General features: G+C 44.3%; 1 pseudogene; it reads left to right on the top strand.

Moving 5' to 3' along the window:
* LOC135539676 (serine/threonine-protein kinase WNK2-like) overlaps window positions 1-16,999 on the top strand; it is a 73,709-nt pseudogene extending 56,710 nt beyond the window's left edge.
* Window positions 17,000-17,614: the final 615 nt, after the last annotated feature.

Genomic DNA, 17,614 nt, shown 5'->3' with positions numbered 1-17,614 from the left:
CTCTCTCTCTCTCTCTGACCTCTCTCTCAGAACTCTCTCTCTCTCAGAACTCTCTCTCTCTCAGACCTCTCTCTCTCAGACCTCTCTCTCTCTCAGATCTCTCTCTCTCTCTCTCTCTCTCTCAGACCTCTCTCTCAGATCTCTCTCTCTCTCTCAGACCTCTCTCTCAGATCTCTCTCTCAGATCTCTCTCAGACCTCTCAGACCTCTCTCTCAGACCTCTCTCTCTCTCAGACCTCTCTCTCTCTCAGACCTCTCTCTCTCTCAGACCTCTCTCTCTCTCAGACCTCTCTCTCTCTCAGACCTCTCTCTCAGAACTCTCTCTCTCTCAGACCTCTCTCTCAGACCTCTCTCTCTCTCTCAGAACTCTCTCTCTCTCAGACCTCTCTCTCTCTCAGACCTCTCTCTCTCTCAGACCTCTCTCTCTCTCAGACCTCTCACAGTTCTGTGGCTCACTTCTAGAGGGACTGCATGATTGGCCTGTCCATCTGTATTCAGATAGTTGTCTGAACCGTGCTTTCCCACGGTGTTATGTGTGTGATGATGCTGCATCTGGCGTTTGAGCAGATCTTTGTAGCAGTGTGACTGTTTTTTAGACGTACGTCTATGTGTGTTTATGTTTTCCGTGTTGCTTGGAGTCCTCACTCTGTTTATCTCCTAGGGTCAACTCTGAAACGTCTCTGCCTTGGTAAAGAGCGTGGTAGGGGTAAGTATAATTTGCAGAAAAGACATTAGCCATTTGGAGAATCCCAAACTATTTATTGTATTTATCTATTCATGAATTCATTGATTTTATTATTGTATCTACTCATGTACCTTGTTTTCTTTCCCCAAAAGCTCCTCTCATGAGTAAGAGTAGAAGTACATGTCATTAGATTAGAATGCATTTTATAAACAAGAGGGGCCTTCTAGTGTTCATTTGAACTACATTTACTTAGATAACACGTTTCAGCAACAGAGCTAGTTGGGACCAGAGTATGTCAGCGGAGTTCAGGGGTCGGAAATCCCACTCGTTCCTCACGCTCCACGTCCTTTCCAACCACTTCCAACCGGTTTGTTAAAAAAACACTCCTTCTTCACAGGAAAATAACAAACAGTTGTTCCAAATTCACCCCATTCATTAAAATCACCATTGAACCAACAACCATCTATTTCTGTCACTACCCGGACCATTTGGTTTTGAAGTACTGAAACCAAACCATATGATTTGAATTGAAAATTATTTTAATAAACAACATGAAGAGGTGACTGTAAGAAGCGCTAATCATTTGAATTAGGCTACATGTTGTATTAAACGGCATATACACACTCTAAATAGGTCAGGAGTCAGACAAGTATTGTATTATTTAGGCTATATTATTAGCCATTTATTTCAATTATTTCAAGCCCATACCCTACAAAGAAATACATTGTGAAGCATTTGCAAGTGCAACACACTAGGCTTGGCAGGAACATTATAGCGCTCAGTGTTTAAACGACATTTTGTTGTATTAAATAATTTTAGTCAATTAATTTCCCATATAGGCTTACTTAGAATGAGATACAAATGAAACTAAAAATGCCTTATTAGGCTCGGTCTACAGTGCCTTTGAATTCATTTTTAGAAACATGAATCCAGAGTCTAGCTTCAGGCTCATGCGATGGTGCCTGGAGAGCAGGCCAGCAGCGGAGAATATCCCTCTCAGGCTACTCTTGCTAGGCAGGGATGCAGAGTTTTTATTTTTCTATAGGTAGGTCTAAAGGTTTTTAGGCTTAAATAACCCTATTAAAACAGAAAGCTCCTTAAGTACACCATCATACTTTTGGGATCAGTGTCTTTTCAGATTCCACAATGATTATTTAGCTGTGGACACTACATCACTGCATTCCCTCTCTTGCTCTTGGTTTCTTTATGAAAATATTCAGCCAACTCCATGACAGTAGCTAAAGCAAGGGGCAGTAGCAGCACACAAGTAGCCTACAAATACATGCTGGGCCGGGCATTTCCTGAGCTCCTGAAGTGAGTGGTACTGGAGCGAAATTGGAGCAGGTGAGAAGGCCGAGGCTCCAGCCTTTGGGAATCTCGCTCCGCACTCCAGTCAAATTGGGCACTCCTCGCTCTGCTCCAGCTCCGCTCCGCTCACATACTCTGTTTGGAACTTGAGGCAGGGTCTGAACAGTATGTCCATCTCCCAGGGACTGGATCAGGCTCAGGTGCATCCAACCAGCCGTCCCAGCAACAGACAGCCAGCTCCACCCCTCCTCCCCACCAGCCAATAGCAGGGTTGGCCCAAGTCCAGGCCAACAACAGCAACAACAAGACAGGCACCTTCACTGGCACTTACCCTGGCACCTACATAGGCTCCTATGCAGGGTCCTTCACAGACGACCTCCACAGACTGGTGGATGACTGGGCCATGGAGGCTCTGGCTGTCTCCTGGCGGCCGCGGCCCAGTTCCCTCAGCCTCAGTGGGCAGCCGCGTTGGAACGACGACCCCATGGGGCCCAGAACCAGAGCCAGACTGGCCAGCGCTCCAGATGTGAGTAGTTGTTGGATACGGTATGTATCTGTGTTTAACTGTTTATGTACTATGCATTATTTATTAGTAGGGGTGTAGCTAAATGGGTCAACTAGTGTTTGTTTTCTTTAAAATTATATATTGATTTTTCTGCACTTGATTGATCATTTCTGGCACAATAGAACCAGGGTGGGAAATTTACTTATTGGTCCACCAGCCACTGTGGTAGGTAGATCAAAAAAATCTACCAGCCAATCAGATCTTTCAAAAGCCAAAATATTTTCCTTTACTTACACCCCAAAAAAGTTTCCTTTTCTTACGCAAAAAAATCACTAATAACTGATTATTTATTTGACCAAGAAATATATAACTAGTAATGAGTAATGTGGTATATTGCTCAATTTAATGAAATGTGTGTGATCTGAATATTTTATCAGTATGTTAAAATGAATAATTTAGATAAAATAGTAAAAACAGTTAACAGTTCTGAGTATTAAGCATCAACAAAGTGCCTTCCCTACCACACAATGCTGAGTCATGCAGTTTATTTTATTGATTATTATAAACTGGGTGGTTCGAGCCCTGAATTCTGATTGGCTGGCAGCATTGGTATTTCAGACTGTATACCACAAGTACGTTGGTAACCAGTTTATAATAGCAATAAGGCACTTCAGGTGTTTGTGGTAAATGGCCAATATACCACACCCCCTCGGTCCATATTGTGTAATTATAGTCCAGGGCTCTAAACTGACATTTGTTACACAGGGTACATAAATTGAAATTTAGAAGCACACAAATAGGTGGAGGAGCACAATATAATCATTTGGGTGTTTTAGTGATAAGAATTAATAAGAGTTTATGAATAAAAGTTCTTTTGAGTCTTCAATACTCAGTTAAGCACAATGTACCCCCAAATATTTGAGTCATTAGGGGTGTGTTCATAAATTCACTGTGGAGTGCCAGAGTGTGCTCTGGGCATTCGTAAATTCAGAGTTTGGTCAGATTGTCCCTTTAGTAAATAATGTGTTTCGTAGGGCCGGTCTTTGCTGTTCTGCCGCCATAGGCAAGCCAAAAAATATTGCCCCTCCCTCCACAGAACTAGTATAGTCCCAGTAAGCAAAATTATGTTGAAGATACATTTAAAATATGTATTTTCCAGACGTTGAAGTTAGGTTCAATTTAGGTTCTGAATGAAAGGTGAAAATGTATTTTCCAGATGTTGAAATCATGCACATTTGTGGTTCTGAATTAAAATTGAAAATATGTAATTTATAGATGTCTATGTTTGGGTCAAATCAAGGCTGGTCCAGACCAGACAAAATCTAGACCAAACATAGACGTCTGTGATTGGTTCAGATTTGGTCCGGACCAGAAACCAATGTCCGTGGATGTGGAAATCAAGGCCTGTCTGGATCTGCACCAAAAAAAGACCAAAAGTCCAAAAGCGTCTGCGTCAGTCCGTGCTTACTGAGGTGTAGCCTACAGTGCTGCTTGAAATTGAATTTTATGAGTGCCCATCTATGTGGTAAGCTTACCATTTGTACAACACCAAAACTCTACTTCCGGACAGGACCAAAAAAAGATGTCCAAAAGACGTCAGCTCATGCTTACTGGGGTGTAGCCTAACATGCCATTGCATTGACTTAGTTAGTCTTGATTCCTGTGACTAAATAGTTTGGCTATTTAAGCTCTGAATATCAGCTATCTACCTTGATCAGCAGTTATCGCGAGCCTATTTGCAATGTGTTTACACAGCGGGAAATGCAGAAGTATTTTCTTTTTAAATATGATCAGCTTGTCAAAAAATGTATGGATACAAACTTGAAACCACTGATCATGACAATGCAACTCCTGGACAACAGTTGTGATTGTCCATTCCATATTGTCCATTTTACTTTGACTTGTCCTGTTTTTAGGACATGTTCTTTGTTGACATGACAGCATATTTTCTATTTGATTGAGCGCCATTCATGTTAGGCTGTTTGGTTGGAGAAACCTTCATGATGTAAAAAGTGTCCTTCTCATTACATTGTAATATATTTTATCTCCAGCCTGAAGGCTACAGAAAAGGCCACATAGTCTTTCTACCATATCCTATATCTTCTACATGTTTTACGTTCGATTATTTTTGACCCGAACTTTGGTGGAGCGCTGCAGAGATGCTTCTCTCCAACAGCACCCTGGGAATGGACAAGTCAAATATTTTGCGCCCCTGCCTTTGACAAAGTGGGCACTACTTTACAAAGGGTGTAGTCAGCGCTCACCTAAAGAGCCCATATTCAAATCAAATCAACATTTATTGGTCACACACATGTTTAGCAGATTTTATTGAGGGTGTTGTGAAATGCCACTGGTTTGTGCGAAATTGTCATTGTTTTTGGGCAGAATTATGTGAGGTTTTATGTGTTGTTGTTGGAGGTGTGCCTTGGTCACTTTAGCTCAGAAAATGCCACCTTCCTCAATCTACCACTATGGGCGGCTACCTAATCCTGCCTAATGAGTGGGCCGGCCGTGGCGTTTCGCTCTCGCGATCAGAGCGCACACTGGACACTCTGGCCGAGGAGGAGTAGTGTTGTCATGTCTTGTTATGTCTGTTCCTGTCCTTTCTCTTCACTCTGTCTCTCTCTGCTGGTCTTTTTAGGTTACCTTCTCTGTCTCTCTTTCTTCAGCTGTTCTACATCTCCCCTAACTAGCTCATTCACTCTTTCCCACCTGTTCTCTCTTCCCCCTCTGATTAGGTCTCTATTTCTCTCTCTGTTCCTGCTACTTTCAGTGTCTGATTCTTATTTGTGTTTTTGATGCCAGAAGCAAGCTGTCGTCGCGTTTGCTTCCACCTTGTCCTATCCTGTCGGAGTCTGCCTGGCAGGTGCTTCCTGCATTATACTAACGTTCTTTTTGTTCCATTGACTACGTTGGAGGAGGATTTATGCCATTCCTGTTTTTTCATTAAAGAACTCTGTTTTCTGTTAAAACCGCTTTTGGGTCTTCACTCAAGTACATAACAGAAGAATCAGACCAAGAATGGACCCAGCGGCTCCGGACCCTTTCACTCCGCCGTACCAGGGAGCGATGCTAGGCAGACACGAGGAGGAATTGTCTGCTGCTCGACATGCCGTTGAGACCCTGGCCGTCCAAGTCTCCGACCTCACAAGACAGGTTCACCAACTCCACCTCGATCCACCGCCCACTTCCAGGGTTTCCCGGTCTCCGGAGCCCAGGATCAACAACCCGCCGTGTTACTCTGGGAGCCCACTGAGTGCCGCTCATTCCTCACTCAGTGTGATGTGGTGTTCTCTCTCCAGCCCAACACTTACTTCCAGGAGCGCAGCCCGCACGCCTACGTCATTTCTCTGGACGGGCGCGTGAGTGGGGCACGGCAATCTGGGTGGCGAGGGCTGAGTGTATTAACCAGTATCAGGACTTTAAGGAGGAGATGATACGGGTTTTTGACCGTTCTGTTTTTGGGGAGGAGGCTTCCAGGGCCCTGTCTTCCCTATGTCAGGGGAATCGATCCATAACGGATTATTCGATTGAGTTTCGCACTCGCTGCCTCAAGTGACTGGAACAGCCGGCTTTGCTCAAGCTAACTGGAGGGTCTCCCGTCGAGGTTAAGGATGAGATCCTCTCCCGGGAGGTTCCTTCCAGTCTGGACTCCTTAATAACTCTCGCTATTCGCATAGAGCGACGGTTTGATCTTCGTCGCCGAGCTCGTGGAAAGGAGCTCGCGTTCTCCGTTGCTCCCCTCTCCACATCACTGCCACCTGCCGCATCACTGCCACCCCCCTCCGCCGGCTCGGATGCTGAGCCTATGCAGCTGGGGGGTATCCGCATCTCGGCCAAGGAGAAGGAACGGAGAATCGCCAATCGCCTCTGTCTCTACTGCGGCTCCGCTGGTCATTTTGTCACCTCATGTCCAGTAAAAGCCAGAGCTCATCAGTAAGAGGAGGGCTACTGGTGAGCGCAACTACTCAGGCCTCTCCTTCTGGATCACGCACTACCTTTCCGGTCCATCTCCGCTGGCCCGGTTCATCTGCTTCCTGCAGTGCCTTGATAGACTCTGGGGCGGAGGGCTGTTTTATGGACGAGACCTGGGCTCGGGAACATGACATTCCTCTCAGACAGTTAGGGAGCCCACGGCCTTGTTCGCTTTAGATGGTAGTTCTCTCCCCAAGATTCAGCGTGAGACGCTGCCTTTAACCCTCACTGTCTCTGGTAATCATAGCGAAACCATTTCTTTTTTAATTTTTCGTTCACCTTTTACACCTGTTGTTTTGGGTCATCCCTGGCTAGTGCGCCATAACCCTTCTATTAATTGGTCTAGTAATACTATCCTATCCTGGAATGTTTCTTGTCATGTGACCTGTTTAATGTCTGCTATCCCTCCTGTTTCCTCTGTCTCTTCTTCACAGGAGGAGCCTGGCGATTTGACAGGGGTGCCGGAGGAGTATCACGATCTGCGCACGGTGTTCAGTCGTTCCAAGGCCACTTCTCTCCCTCCACACCGGTCGTATGACTGTAGTATTGATCTCCTTCCGGGAACTACTCCCCCCGGGGTAGATTATACTCTCTGTCGGCTCCCGAACGTAAGGCTCTCGAGGATTATTTGTCGGTTTCGCTCGACGCCGGTACCATAGTCTCCTCCTCCTCTCCCGCCGGAGCGGGGTTTTTTTTTGTTCAGAAGAAGGACGGGTCCCTGCGCCCATGCGTGGATTATCGAGGGCTGAATGACATAACGGTTAAGAATCGTTATCCGCTTCCTCTTATGTCTTCAGCCTTCGAGATCCTGCAGGGAGCCAGGTTTTTCACCAAATTGGACCTTCGTAACGCCTACCATCTCGTGCGCATCAGGGAGGGGGACGAGTGGAAGACGGCGTTTCACACTCCGTAGGGCACTTTGAATACCGGGTTCTTCCTTTCGGCCTCGTTAACGCTCCAGCTGTCTTTCAGGCACTAGTTAACGACGTCCTGAGAGACATGCTGAACATTTTTGTTTTCGTTTATCGATATCCTGATTTTTTCACCGTCTCTCTCGATTCATGTTCAGCACGTGCGACGCGTCCTCCAGCGCCTTTTGGAGAACTGTCTTTATGTGAAGGCTGAGAAGTGCACTTTTCATGCCGCCTCTGTCCCTTTTCTCGGTTCCGTTATTTCCGCTGAGGGCATTAAGATGGATCCCGCTAAGGTCCAGGCTGTCATTGATTGGCCCGTTCCTAAGTCACGCGTCGAGCTGCAGCGCTTTCTGGGCTTCGCTAATTTCTATCGCGTTTCATCCGTAGGTCAGGTGGCAGCTCCCCTCACAGCCCTTACTTCTGTTAAGACGTGCTTTAATGGTCCGTTTCCGCCCAGGGAGCTTTTGATCTTCTTAAGAATCGTTTTACATCCGCACCTATTCTTGTTACACCTGACATCTCTAGTCAGTTTGTTGTTGAGGTTGACGCGTCAGAGGTGGGCGTGGGAGCCATTCTTTCTCAGCGCTGACGGCAAGGTCCATCCTTGCGCGTTTTTCTCTCATCGCTTATCGCCGTCAGAACGTAACTATGATGTTGGTAATCGCAACTGCTCGCCATCCGCTTAGCCCTAGGCGAATGGCGACAGTGGTTGGAGGGGGCGACCGTTCCTTTTGTCGTTTGGACTGACCATAGGAACCTTGAGTACATCCGTTCAGCCAAACGACTTAATGCGCGTCAGGCTCGTTGGGCTCTGTTTTTCGCTCGTTTCGAGTTTGTTATTTCTTATCGTCCGGGCTCAAAAGACACCAAGCCTGATGCTTTATCTCGTCTCTTAAGTTCTTCTGAGGTCTCCACCGACCCCGAGGGGATTCTCCCTGAAGGGCGTGTTGTCGGGTTGACTGTCTGGGGAATTGAGAGGCAGGTAAAGCAAGCACTCGCTCACACTCCGTCGCCGCGAGCTTGTCCTAGGAACCTTCTGTTCGTTCCCGTTCCTACTCGTCCGGCCGTTCTTCAGTGGGCCCACTCTGCCAAGTTAGCCGGCCACCCCGGCGTTCGGGGTACGCTCGCTCCATTCGCCAGCGTTTCTGGTGGCCCACTGAACGTGACGCTCGATTTGTCGCCGCTTGTTCGGTCTGCGCGCAGACTAAATCTGGGAACTCTCCTCCTGCCGGCCGTCTCAGACCGCTTCCCATTCCCTCTCGACCGTGGTCTCACATCGCTTTAGATTTCATCACCGGACTGCCTTCATCAGCGGGGAAGACAGTTATTCTTACGGTTGTCGATAGATTCTCTAAGGCGGCTCATTTCATTCCTCTCGCTAAGCTCCCTTCTGCTAAGGAGACGGCTCAGATCATTATCGAGAATGTTTTCCGAATTCATGGCCTTCCGTCTGACGTCGTTTCCGACAGAGGCCCGCAGTTCACGTCTCAATTTTGGAGGGAGTTTTGCCGTTTGATTGGGGCTTCCGTCAGTCTCTCGTCCGGCTTTCATCCCCAGTCTAACGGCCAAGCCGAACGGGCCAATCAGACTGTTGGTCGCATTTTTACGCAGTCTTTCTTTCGTAACCCTGCGTCTTGGTCAGAACAGCTCCCCTGGGCAGAGTACGCCCACAACTCGCTTCCCTCGTCTGCTACCGGTCTATCTCCTTTTCAGAGTAGCCTCGGGTACCAGCCTCCGCTGTTCTCATCTCAGCTCGCCGAGTCCAGCGTCCCCTCCGCTCAGGCTTTTGTCCAGCGTTGCGAGCGCACCTGGAAGGGGGTCAGGTCGGCACTTTGCCGTAATAGGGCGCAGACTGTGAGGGCCGCTAATAAGCGTAGGACCAAGAGTCCTAGATATTGTTGCGGTCAGAGAGTATGGCTTCCACTCAGAACCTTCCCTTAAGACAGCTTCTCGCAAGTTGGCCCCGCGGTTCATTGGTCCGTTCCGTATTTCTCAGGTCATTAATCCTGTCGCAGTGCGACTTCTTCTCCCGCGCTATCTTCGTCGCGTTCACCCGGTCTTCCATGTCTCCTGTGTTAAGCCCGTTCTTCGCGCCCCCGCTCGTCCCCCATCCTTGTCGAGGGCGCACCCATCTACAGGGTCCGTAAGATTTTGGACATGCGCCCTCCATCAGTACCTAGTGGATTGGGAGGGGTACGGTCCTGAGGAGAGGAGTTGGGTTCCCTCTCGGGACGTGCTGGACCGTTCGCTGATCGATGATTTCCTCCGTTGCCGCCAGGTTTCCTCCTCGAGTGCGCCAGGAGGCGCTCGGTGAGTGGGGGGTACTGTCATGTCTTGTTATGTCTGTTCCTGTCCTTTCTCTTCACTCTGTCTCTCTCTCTGCTGGTCTTTTTAGGTTACCTTCTCTGTCTCTCTTTCTTCAGCTGTTCTACATCTCCCCTAACTAGCTCATTCACTCTTTCCCACCTGTTCTCTCTTCCCCCTCTGATTAGGTCTCTATTTCTCTCTCTGTTCCTGCTACTTTCAGTGTCTGATTCTTATTTGTGTTTTTGATGCCAGAAGCAAGCTGTCGTCGCGTTTGCTTCCACCTTGTCCTATCCTGTCGGAGTCTGCCTGGCAGGTGCTTCCTGCATTATACTAACGTTCTTTTTGTTCCATTGACTACGTTGGAGGAGGATTTATGCCATTCCTGTTTTTCATTAAAGAACTCTGTTTTCTGTTAAAACCGCTTTTGGGTCTTCACTCAAGTACATAACAAGTGTTGATCTGAGTGTTCTGACCTCACAACATGAGTCAAGCACCCAAGCTAACTGGCTAAAGTTGGCTAGCTTGCTAGCTACTTCTAGACACAAATAAGAGAACACCTCACTCTGACCATTTTACTCACCCCAGCAGAGCTGGTTAGACTGTTTTCATGTTATCTAGAGCGTTGGTGACTGTAACTGTGCTGCTGGCAACAATTACATTTTTTTTGCTGTTTACTGACAGCGGTGTTGCTCATCAACGGGTGTTGCTCGTTTGTATATTCATCAGTTATTCTGCACTCTGGCACACTCAGAAGGGAGTGCTCTGAAATCGGAGTAGATAGTGTGAATTTACGAACGCACTCAGTGAGACAAAACAAATTGTTATCTGCCCCTTTAAAAACTTCTTATGGCGGCAATCCCGTTAACGGGATAATTTTCATCAACAACCGCTGAATTGCATAGCGCCACATTCAAATAATATTACTAAAAATATTTATATTCATGAAATCACAAGTGAGATATAGCAAAACACAGCTTAGCCTTTTGTTAATCCACCTGTCGTTTCAGATTTTGAAAATATGCTTCACAGCGAAAGCAATCCAAGCTTTTGTGTACATTTATCGATCGCTCCACAAAACATTATGAACACCTAGCATCAAGTAGCTTGGTCACGAAAATCAGAAAAGCAATCAAATGAATCGTTTACCTTTGATGATCTTTGGATGTTTTCACTCATGAGACTCCCAGTTACACAATAAATGTTCCTTTTGTTCCATAAAAATTATTTTTATATCCAAAATACCTCCGTTTGTTTGGCGCGTTATGTTCAGAAATCCATAGGAAAGAGCGGTCACGACAATGCAGACAAATTCCAAATAGTATCCGTAATATCCACAGAAACATGCCAAACGTTTTTTTATAATCAATCCTCTGGTTGTTTTTAAAATATATAATCGATAATATATCAACCGCAACTGTCCTTTTCAGTAGGAGAGGGAAAGGCAATGGCTGCCCAAACTCTGTTGCGCATACAAAAGCTGCTGGCACACGGCCATACAATGACGCAATGTTATCTTTCTCGCTCATTTTTCAAAATAAAAGCCTGAAACTATGTCTGAAGACTGTTGACACCTTGAGGAAGCGATAGGAAAAGGAATCTGGTTGATATCCCTTTAAATGGAGCAAAGGCAAGCTATGGAACATGAAGTTTTCAAAATAGAAGCCACTTCCTGGTTTGATTTTCCTCAGGGTTTCGCCTGCATTATCAGTTCTGTTATACTCACAGACAATATTATGACAGTTTTGGAAATTTTAGAGTGTTTTCTATCCAATACTAATAACAACATGCATATATTAGCAACTGAGACTGAGGAGCAGGCCGTTTACTTTGGGCAACTTATTCATCCAAGCTACTCAATACTGCCCCCCAGCTATAAGAAGTTAAGGGGTCGGGCTGTTACCGTAGTAATAGCCACTCGATGTCTGTCAGAGAAGAGAATCTCTGTCTAGTCCCAGTCAGGGTTGCAGTTTTTGCGGGTTTGCAGTCAAATTGGGTTACATTGACAAAAACATGTATTGGTTGCGGGTGGTGCATTTTTAGGCTACTCCTAAATTGAACCGCTGCCACCATGGCATTTGTCTTTAAAAATATATATATTTCCTTATTGTTTATTAATCATAGCAGTCAAAACAAATTAAATTGACATCCATTGATAGAAAATGATCTGGAGAGATTAATAAGGGCAATTTATCTTTTCTCTCGATAATGTTATGGGAAAAGGGTTTATTGGATAAATGCTGCGGTAAAAACATGTTGGGATAGTTTTCAGGCCTTGTGGGCAAGTTTTCAGAGGTCATTGGGCTCTAAATTTTAGCTGGACCTGGCAACCCTGGTCCCATTTGGTATTATATAGAACATCCTGGCCCTGCCCGCCTGTGGGAAAAACATGTGGTTACCTAGGTTACCCCATTGACTCACAGCAGAAACTTGACTTTTTTTCGAAGACAATTTTCTTGTTTTCTGCTTGTTTTAGTCATTTACAAAACTACATTTAAGAAAAGTACAACATGTCTAAAGATTAATTTTCAACATTGCCTGCTCCCGAGAAATCTTACTACTTACTACTATGTTATATTGAAGAGCTTCCCCTGAATTTGTTCTTAAATGACTTGCCTAGTTAAGTAAAAGTAAATAAAATTTCCCTTTTCATGAAGGTGCTAGCAGCCACGTCAGTGCAAGCTAGCTAACGACCGGAACATTATGTTAGCCAAGAGCAACTTCAAACAAACTGACTATACAGCTACAAGTAGTGAGTGGACTTACAAATGAACTATACTAAACAAGTTATATGTCTTACCTGTGATGAAATGTTTTCAACACACATAGCTACTCTACCGGTCAAAAGTTTTAGAACACCTACTCATTCAAAGGATATTCTTTATTTGTACTATTTTCTACATTGTAGAATAAAAGTGAAGACATCAAAACTATGAAATAACACATATGGAATGATGTAGTACCAAATGATAAATTATTTCCCCCTAACCCTATCATCCCTCCCCTAATTGGAGTAAACTAATGGACAACAGTACTTATGCTTCTACTTCCAGCTTTAACATACTATACATTTTACGGACAGTATATTTTACATTAGTTATCTTTTGTTTGTTTTTAGTCCCATCCTTCAGCTACCCTCAACCCCTCCCATCTATCTCTGAAGACCATCCAGTTTTGATTTGAACTGTGCTGTGATGTTTCCCAAAATTTCTGAAACGTTCTATTCTCATAGTTTCAACAGATTCTAAATTAAAGATAAACATTTTTGCTAAGAGTATTATTATATTATTATATCAATTGACTATGACTTTTCAAATCACCCAGTAGGGCTATTTGCAGAGTTAGCTCCAAGCAAATGTTGCAAATGTTGCAATCTTATTGCTAGCAGCAGACAGTTGCAGAAAGCTCAAACCAATATTGAAAAACAACATAGCGTGTTAACAAAATACTGTAACTAGCCATGAACATGATGACAAAGTCACACTTTAGTAGCCTTTCGGGTCAATTTGACTTTTCATTGAAACAACTGTTGTCAAATGCTCTGTGTGACAACCTGCCAATATGGCTGGTGAAATAGGCATTCTTACCTGCCAATGCCAAAATTTCCCTGCATTTGACAGCTGGTGGGTGTTCATTCCCCACCCAGAATAGAAACAATGGACTAGTGCAAAACCTACCAGCTGGCACTCCAGACAGACCTAATCACAGGTTGAATTAATTTGAAAGAAAACGATTACTATTTGAAGCCAGGTCTGGAATAGTTAAGATGAAAGCCTGTGGTGACTGAAAGCTCACCTATATATCTTTCTCCTCAGACACCTGCCAGGACAGCCGCTGGCTTTGAAGGCCCCCAACTCTCCCTGTCATGGCCGATGATTGACAGCCAGGCCCAGGGGTCAGTGATGAGGACCAGCTCCCCGGGACAAGCAGGGTTCCATCCTAGCTATCTGGTGGCCCATCCAGCCCCAGACCTGTTTGGGGGGCTGCCACCTTCGCCCCTCTCACCCTTCTGTGTAAGCCAGTGGCCTGAGCTGCTGTCCTCCTTGGGTTCAGGGGTGTTTGCTTTCCCTATCATGCCCCCAGCCTGGGGCACCCCCACTTCCGCCCCTGCTCCACCCTACGAGCCCCCCGACCCCAAAACCAGGACCCTCTAATCCTCTAACCCCTGTAGCATCATGTCTTCCAACTATGTTACCAAAAAATAAGTCATATGTAGTTAGAGCTGTGGTCTACTCTACGCACAGTATGTAAACTGTATATATTTAACCAGCATGTATGTATATAGTAAGCATTTGTATATATAGCCCATATATGTTGTTATCAATGTGTGTGACATTATCAACCTCAATTTACATACCTCATATATGTACATAAGGGACATATGTATATTTTATCACCTGTGTGAATGTGTTGTACTGTATTTAAGGTGTGTAATACATTCATTATATTTGCTTAATCCATTCATTTGTTTGTGCATATAAGCTTTCTGTGTATTTAAAGGATCTATTCCTATATCATTCATTGCTACTATAAGTCTTTGTACATAAACTGTTTATGTTTGTGTGTTTATCACCCATATGTGTGTATGTGTACCCCTGTGTGTGTGTGTTTTTGGGAGACAGTGTGTGTCCAACATGTTATCCATATGTACAGTAGTGTCTGCAGGGCTCTATCCTAACCCAGACGAGAGCCATTCACCATCTTGCCGTCACTGTGAAGCCTCGTCTACCTGGTTACCAGCCTGGTCTCCCTGGTTACGAGCCTTGTTACCCAGGTCACCAGCTGTGTCACCCTGGTTAACAGCCTGGTCACACTGTTGGTTTCCCTGGTTACCAGCCGTGTCACCCTGGTTACCAGGACCGCCTTGCTTTATTACTCTGACATTTATGTTGTAATATACTTTCTTCATTTTCATTGAAACTCTTACAACGCTAGTGCTTGAAATAGTCCTAGGAAATGTGGAAGAACTTGAACTTAACCTTCAGGAGAAATATCCTGCAAGAGTGCCTTGAACAGTAGTTTCAGTTCATTCTGGAGACAAGCATGAGGCCATTTGAGATAAGTTAGGATAATGGGGTCATATTATGTGTGTGGTTTTTGTCTTTAAAGGTACTAGGTATATTTGTGTGAATGTTATACTTAGGGAAAAAAACAGGTTGGTTATATTCAGGTTGCCAATTTAGAATGTTGGGAGTATGACCAATGGTATTGGTTGTTTTGTGAATATTATAGTAACAGATGGGACATTATCTAATGTAGTACTGTAAGATTCACACAGTGCACTGAAGCTATGTGTTGGCCTTTTTGTCCAGAGGCTTCTACAAAATACGATTTTGCTTCACTGACCACGGCCTGCATGAACACACACTAAAGCTTGCACGGGATAAGTGCAAGTGTTCGGGGCATTCTCTGGGTGAGAGCTAGTGTTACTTGGCCGTCACAAAACAGTGGATATTTCGTACTGTACTGTACAGTATGAGTAGAACTGAAGGGTTTCTCAGTATGGACATTCCTACAGTATGCCTTATTGTAGGTTTGAATCATTCACCTGTGTGGTTTCAGTATTAAGTGGGTCATTCCACGAATAGTGCCTTTCATGGCCTTGTGACGTTGTGTGCGTGTGTACATTTTTATAAAACACGTCATTTAACCCTTAGTTCACATACTTCTCCGTTCTTACTGAGCTAAGCACTCAATTTAACAGTCGGTTCACATAAGTCCAATAGTAGCGTGTTTCCATGAAAGTAAATTCCCATTTTGGCATGTCCCATATCATGCTTGACAATTTCAACCCGCTTCACCACAAACATTCCCAAAGTGTTCACCATAGTTGTAAAGCCGTAGTTATTTTCTTGCTTTGACCAAGTACCAATGGGTCCCCCAGGTTTAAGGTCAGCCCTGTGACATGAACTGAACTCTCCTTTAAAAAGAAAAATGTAACATCTCGTAGTCAAAGCATAGTGTAAAAGCAGGTGAGCTGATGCCCCTCTTTTTGTCCATTTCCAGTGTTTTGTGGTGGAAAACTGAGCGATTCGATCATAACACGTCAACCTCGTTGCCCCTCGACAGATAGGCGACACATTTTTTTAACAAGTTTGGTTAATCTTGCATTGAATTGCGCCTCTCTGTTCCATACCCCCTAAGTTATGGCTTAATTAAGATGAAATTGTCAATCTTGTTACTTTAATTGGCACTTTTTACAGCCATTTGTTTTTCTGAGATGGGAAAACATGTTTTTATGTAGTTTAGCATTTACTCTTTATGACGGAAATAAACGTGTATTTGTATTATTACACTACCGACAATTCACTCTATTCGTGGAATGACACAAGTATGGGTTTCGTTCATGCACAGTACCGTATGACATATATGAATGTTAGACCTAAACAAGTTGACTCGTCTAAAGCCCATGTCGTAACCAACGGATAAAATGTGCATTTCATACGGTATCTGTGGAGGTTGTTGGTTAAAGAAAAGTCACAATGTTCAATAAGGAGTTTGATCATTGACGTAAGATCAGTCATAATCTGTATCATAAGGATAATAAGTATACAGTTATACAGTGACTAATGTAGCGCTGTGTGTTGATTACAGAGAAGGGGCTATGTCTTCTAACTGCACAGTTCTTCCACTTTAGTCTTCTGAGATGGTCAGAATCACAAGACCAGCCCAGTGTATATCAATCAATACTTCTTTCATTTTGGTGTTGTGTTGTATGACGCAATCATTTAAATCCAGTATAACACACATCATCTTGTACAATAATATCTATCAACAAAGATCAGAAATCACATGACCCAAACAATCACAGCACAGGCTCCATACCCAGAATGTGAGATAAATAGTGTCTGTCACTACTACACCCATTCAGCCAATAGCTTCCTTTGCCAACCAGTTGGCAATTCTTGCAAATAAATCCTTTACTTGTTATGGTTTGAAGCGTTTCCTAACTGTACAGTCGTTCAGTCAGTTCAGTTTGAATTGAACTTTTGTAGACGAATAGTGCAGAATGTTCTGCTCTGAATCCAATCTCCATCCCATGCAAAGCGAGACTTGTGTTCTCTGTAAACAGCACCTGTAGCTATTGACAGGACTCATCATGCGCTCACTATACACAGCAAGGCTTTCTCTGAACTCTGATCTGTGACGCTTGCAGTAGAAGCTCTGCTCTCTGTACGATTGCTTTTGCCTAGCTTATACTCTCCCTGCACTTTCCTGACACACTGGTCAGTAGCGCTCATCTCGCTCACAAAGATTGTACATATTTGAAGACAGAAATAAATAATAAACTTGTTTTTGCTTGACAACATGTCTTCTCTGCGTCTGTTATATTCAGTTGTGGGTAAAATCACTGGGGGAAGATTCTGATTTCTGTGTGTGTGTGTGTGTGTGTGCCTTTGTGAAAGCAGAACAACATGTTGACTCAACCTACTTGTAGAGAGACGCCAATGCCATCCTCCTCTCATGTTGCCAAAATGGTATATCACTATGTTCTACACTCTACAAATAAACGTTTCCTGGAATATCCTTTAGGGCAGTGGTTCCCAAACTTTTTATAGGCCCGTACCCCTTCAATCATTCAACCTCCAGCTGCATACCCCCTCTAGCACCAGGGTCAGCACACACTCAAATGTTGTTGTTTTTTGCTATTACTATAGGCCTGCATTTATTAAACATAATAATGAGTGAGTGGGAAGTGACAAAGAGCTCTTATAGGACCAGGGCACAAATAATAATATAATTCACAATAATTTTGCTCTTTATTTAGCCATCTTACAAATAAAACCTTATTTGTTCAACAAAAATTGTGAATAACTCACCACAGGTTAATGAGAAGGGTGTGCTTGAAAGGATGCACATAACTCTGCAATGTTGGGGTGTATTGGAGAGAGTCGTCTTAAATCATTTTCCACCCAGTTTGTGC

Source organism: Oncorhynchus masou, chromosome 5 (genome assembly GCF_036934945.1).
Source record: "Oncorhynchus masou masou isolate Uvic2021 chromosome 5, UVic_Omas_1.1, whole genome shotgun sequence".
In the NCBI taxonomy this organism is placed as follows: Eukaryota; Metazoa; Chordata; class Actinopteri; order Salmoniformes; family Salmonidae; genus Oncorhynchus; species Oncorhynchus masou.
The sequence above is the reverse complement of the archived record's forward strand: the minus strand, read 5'-3'. Positions and strand labels throughout refer to the sequence as shown.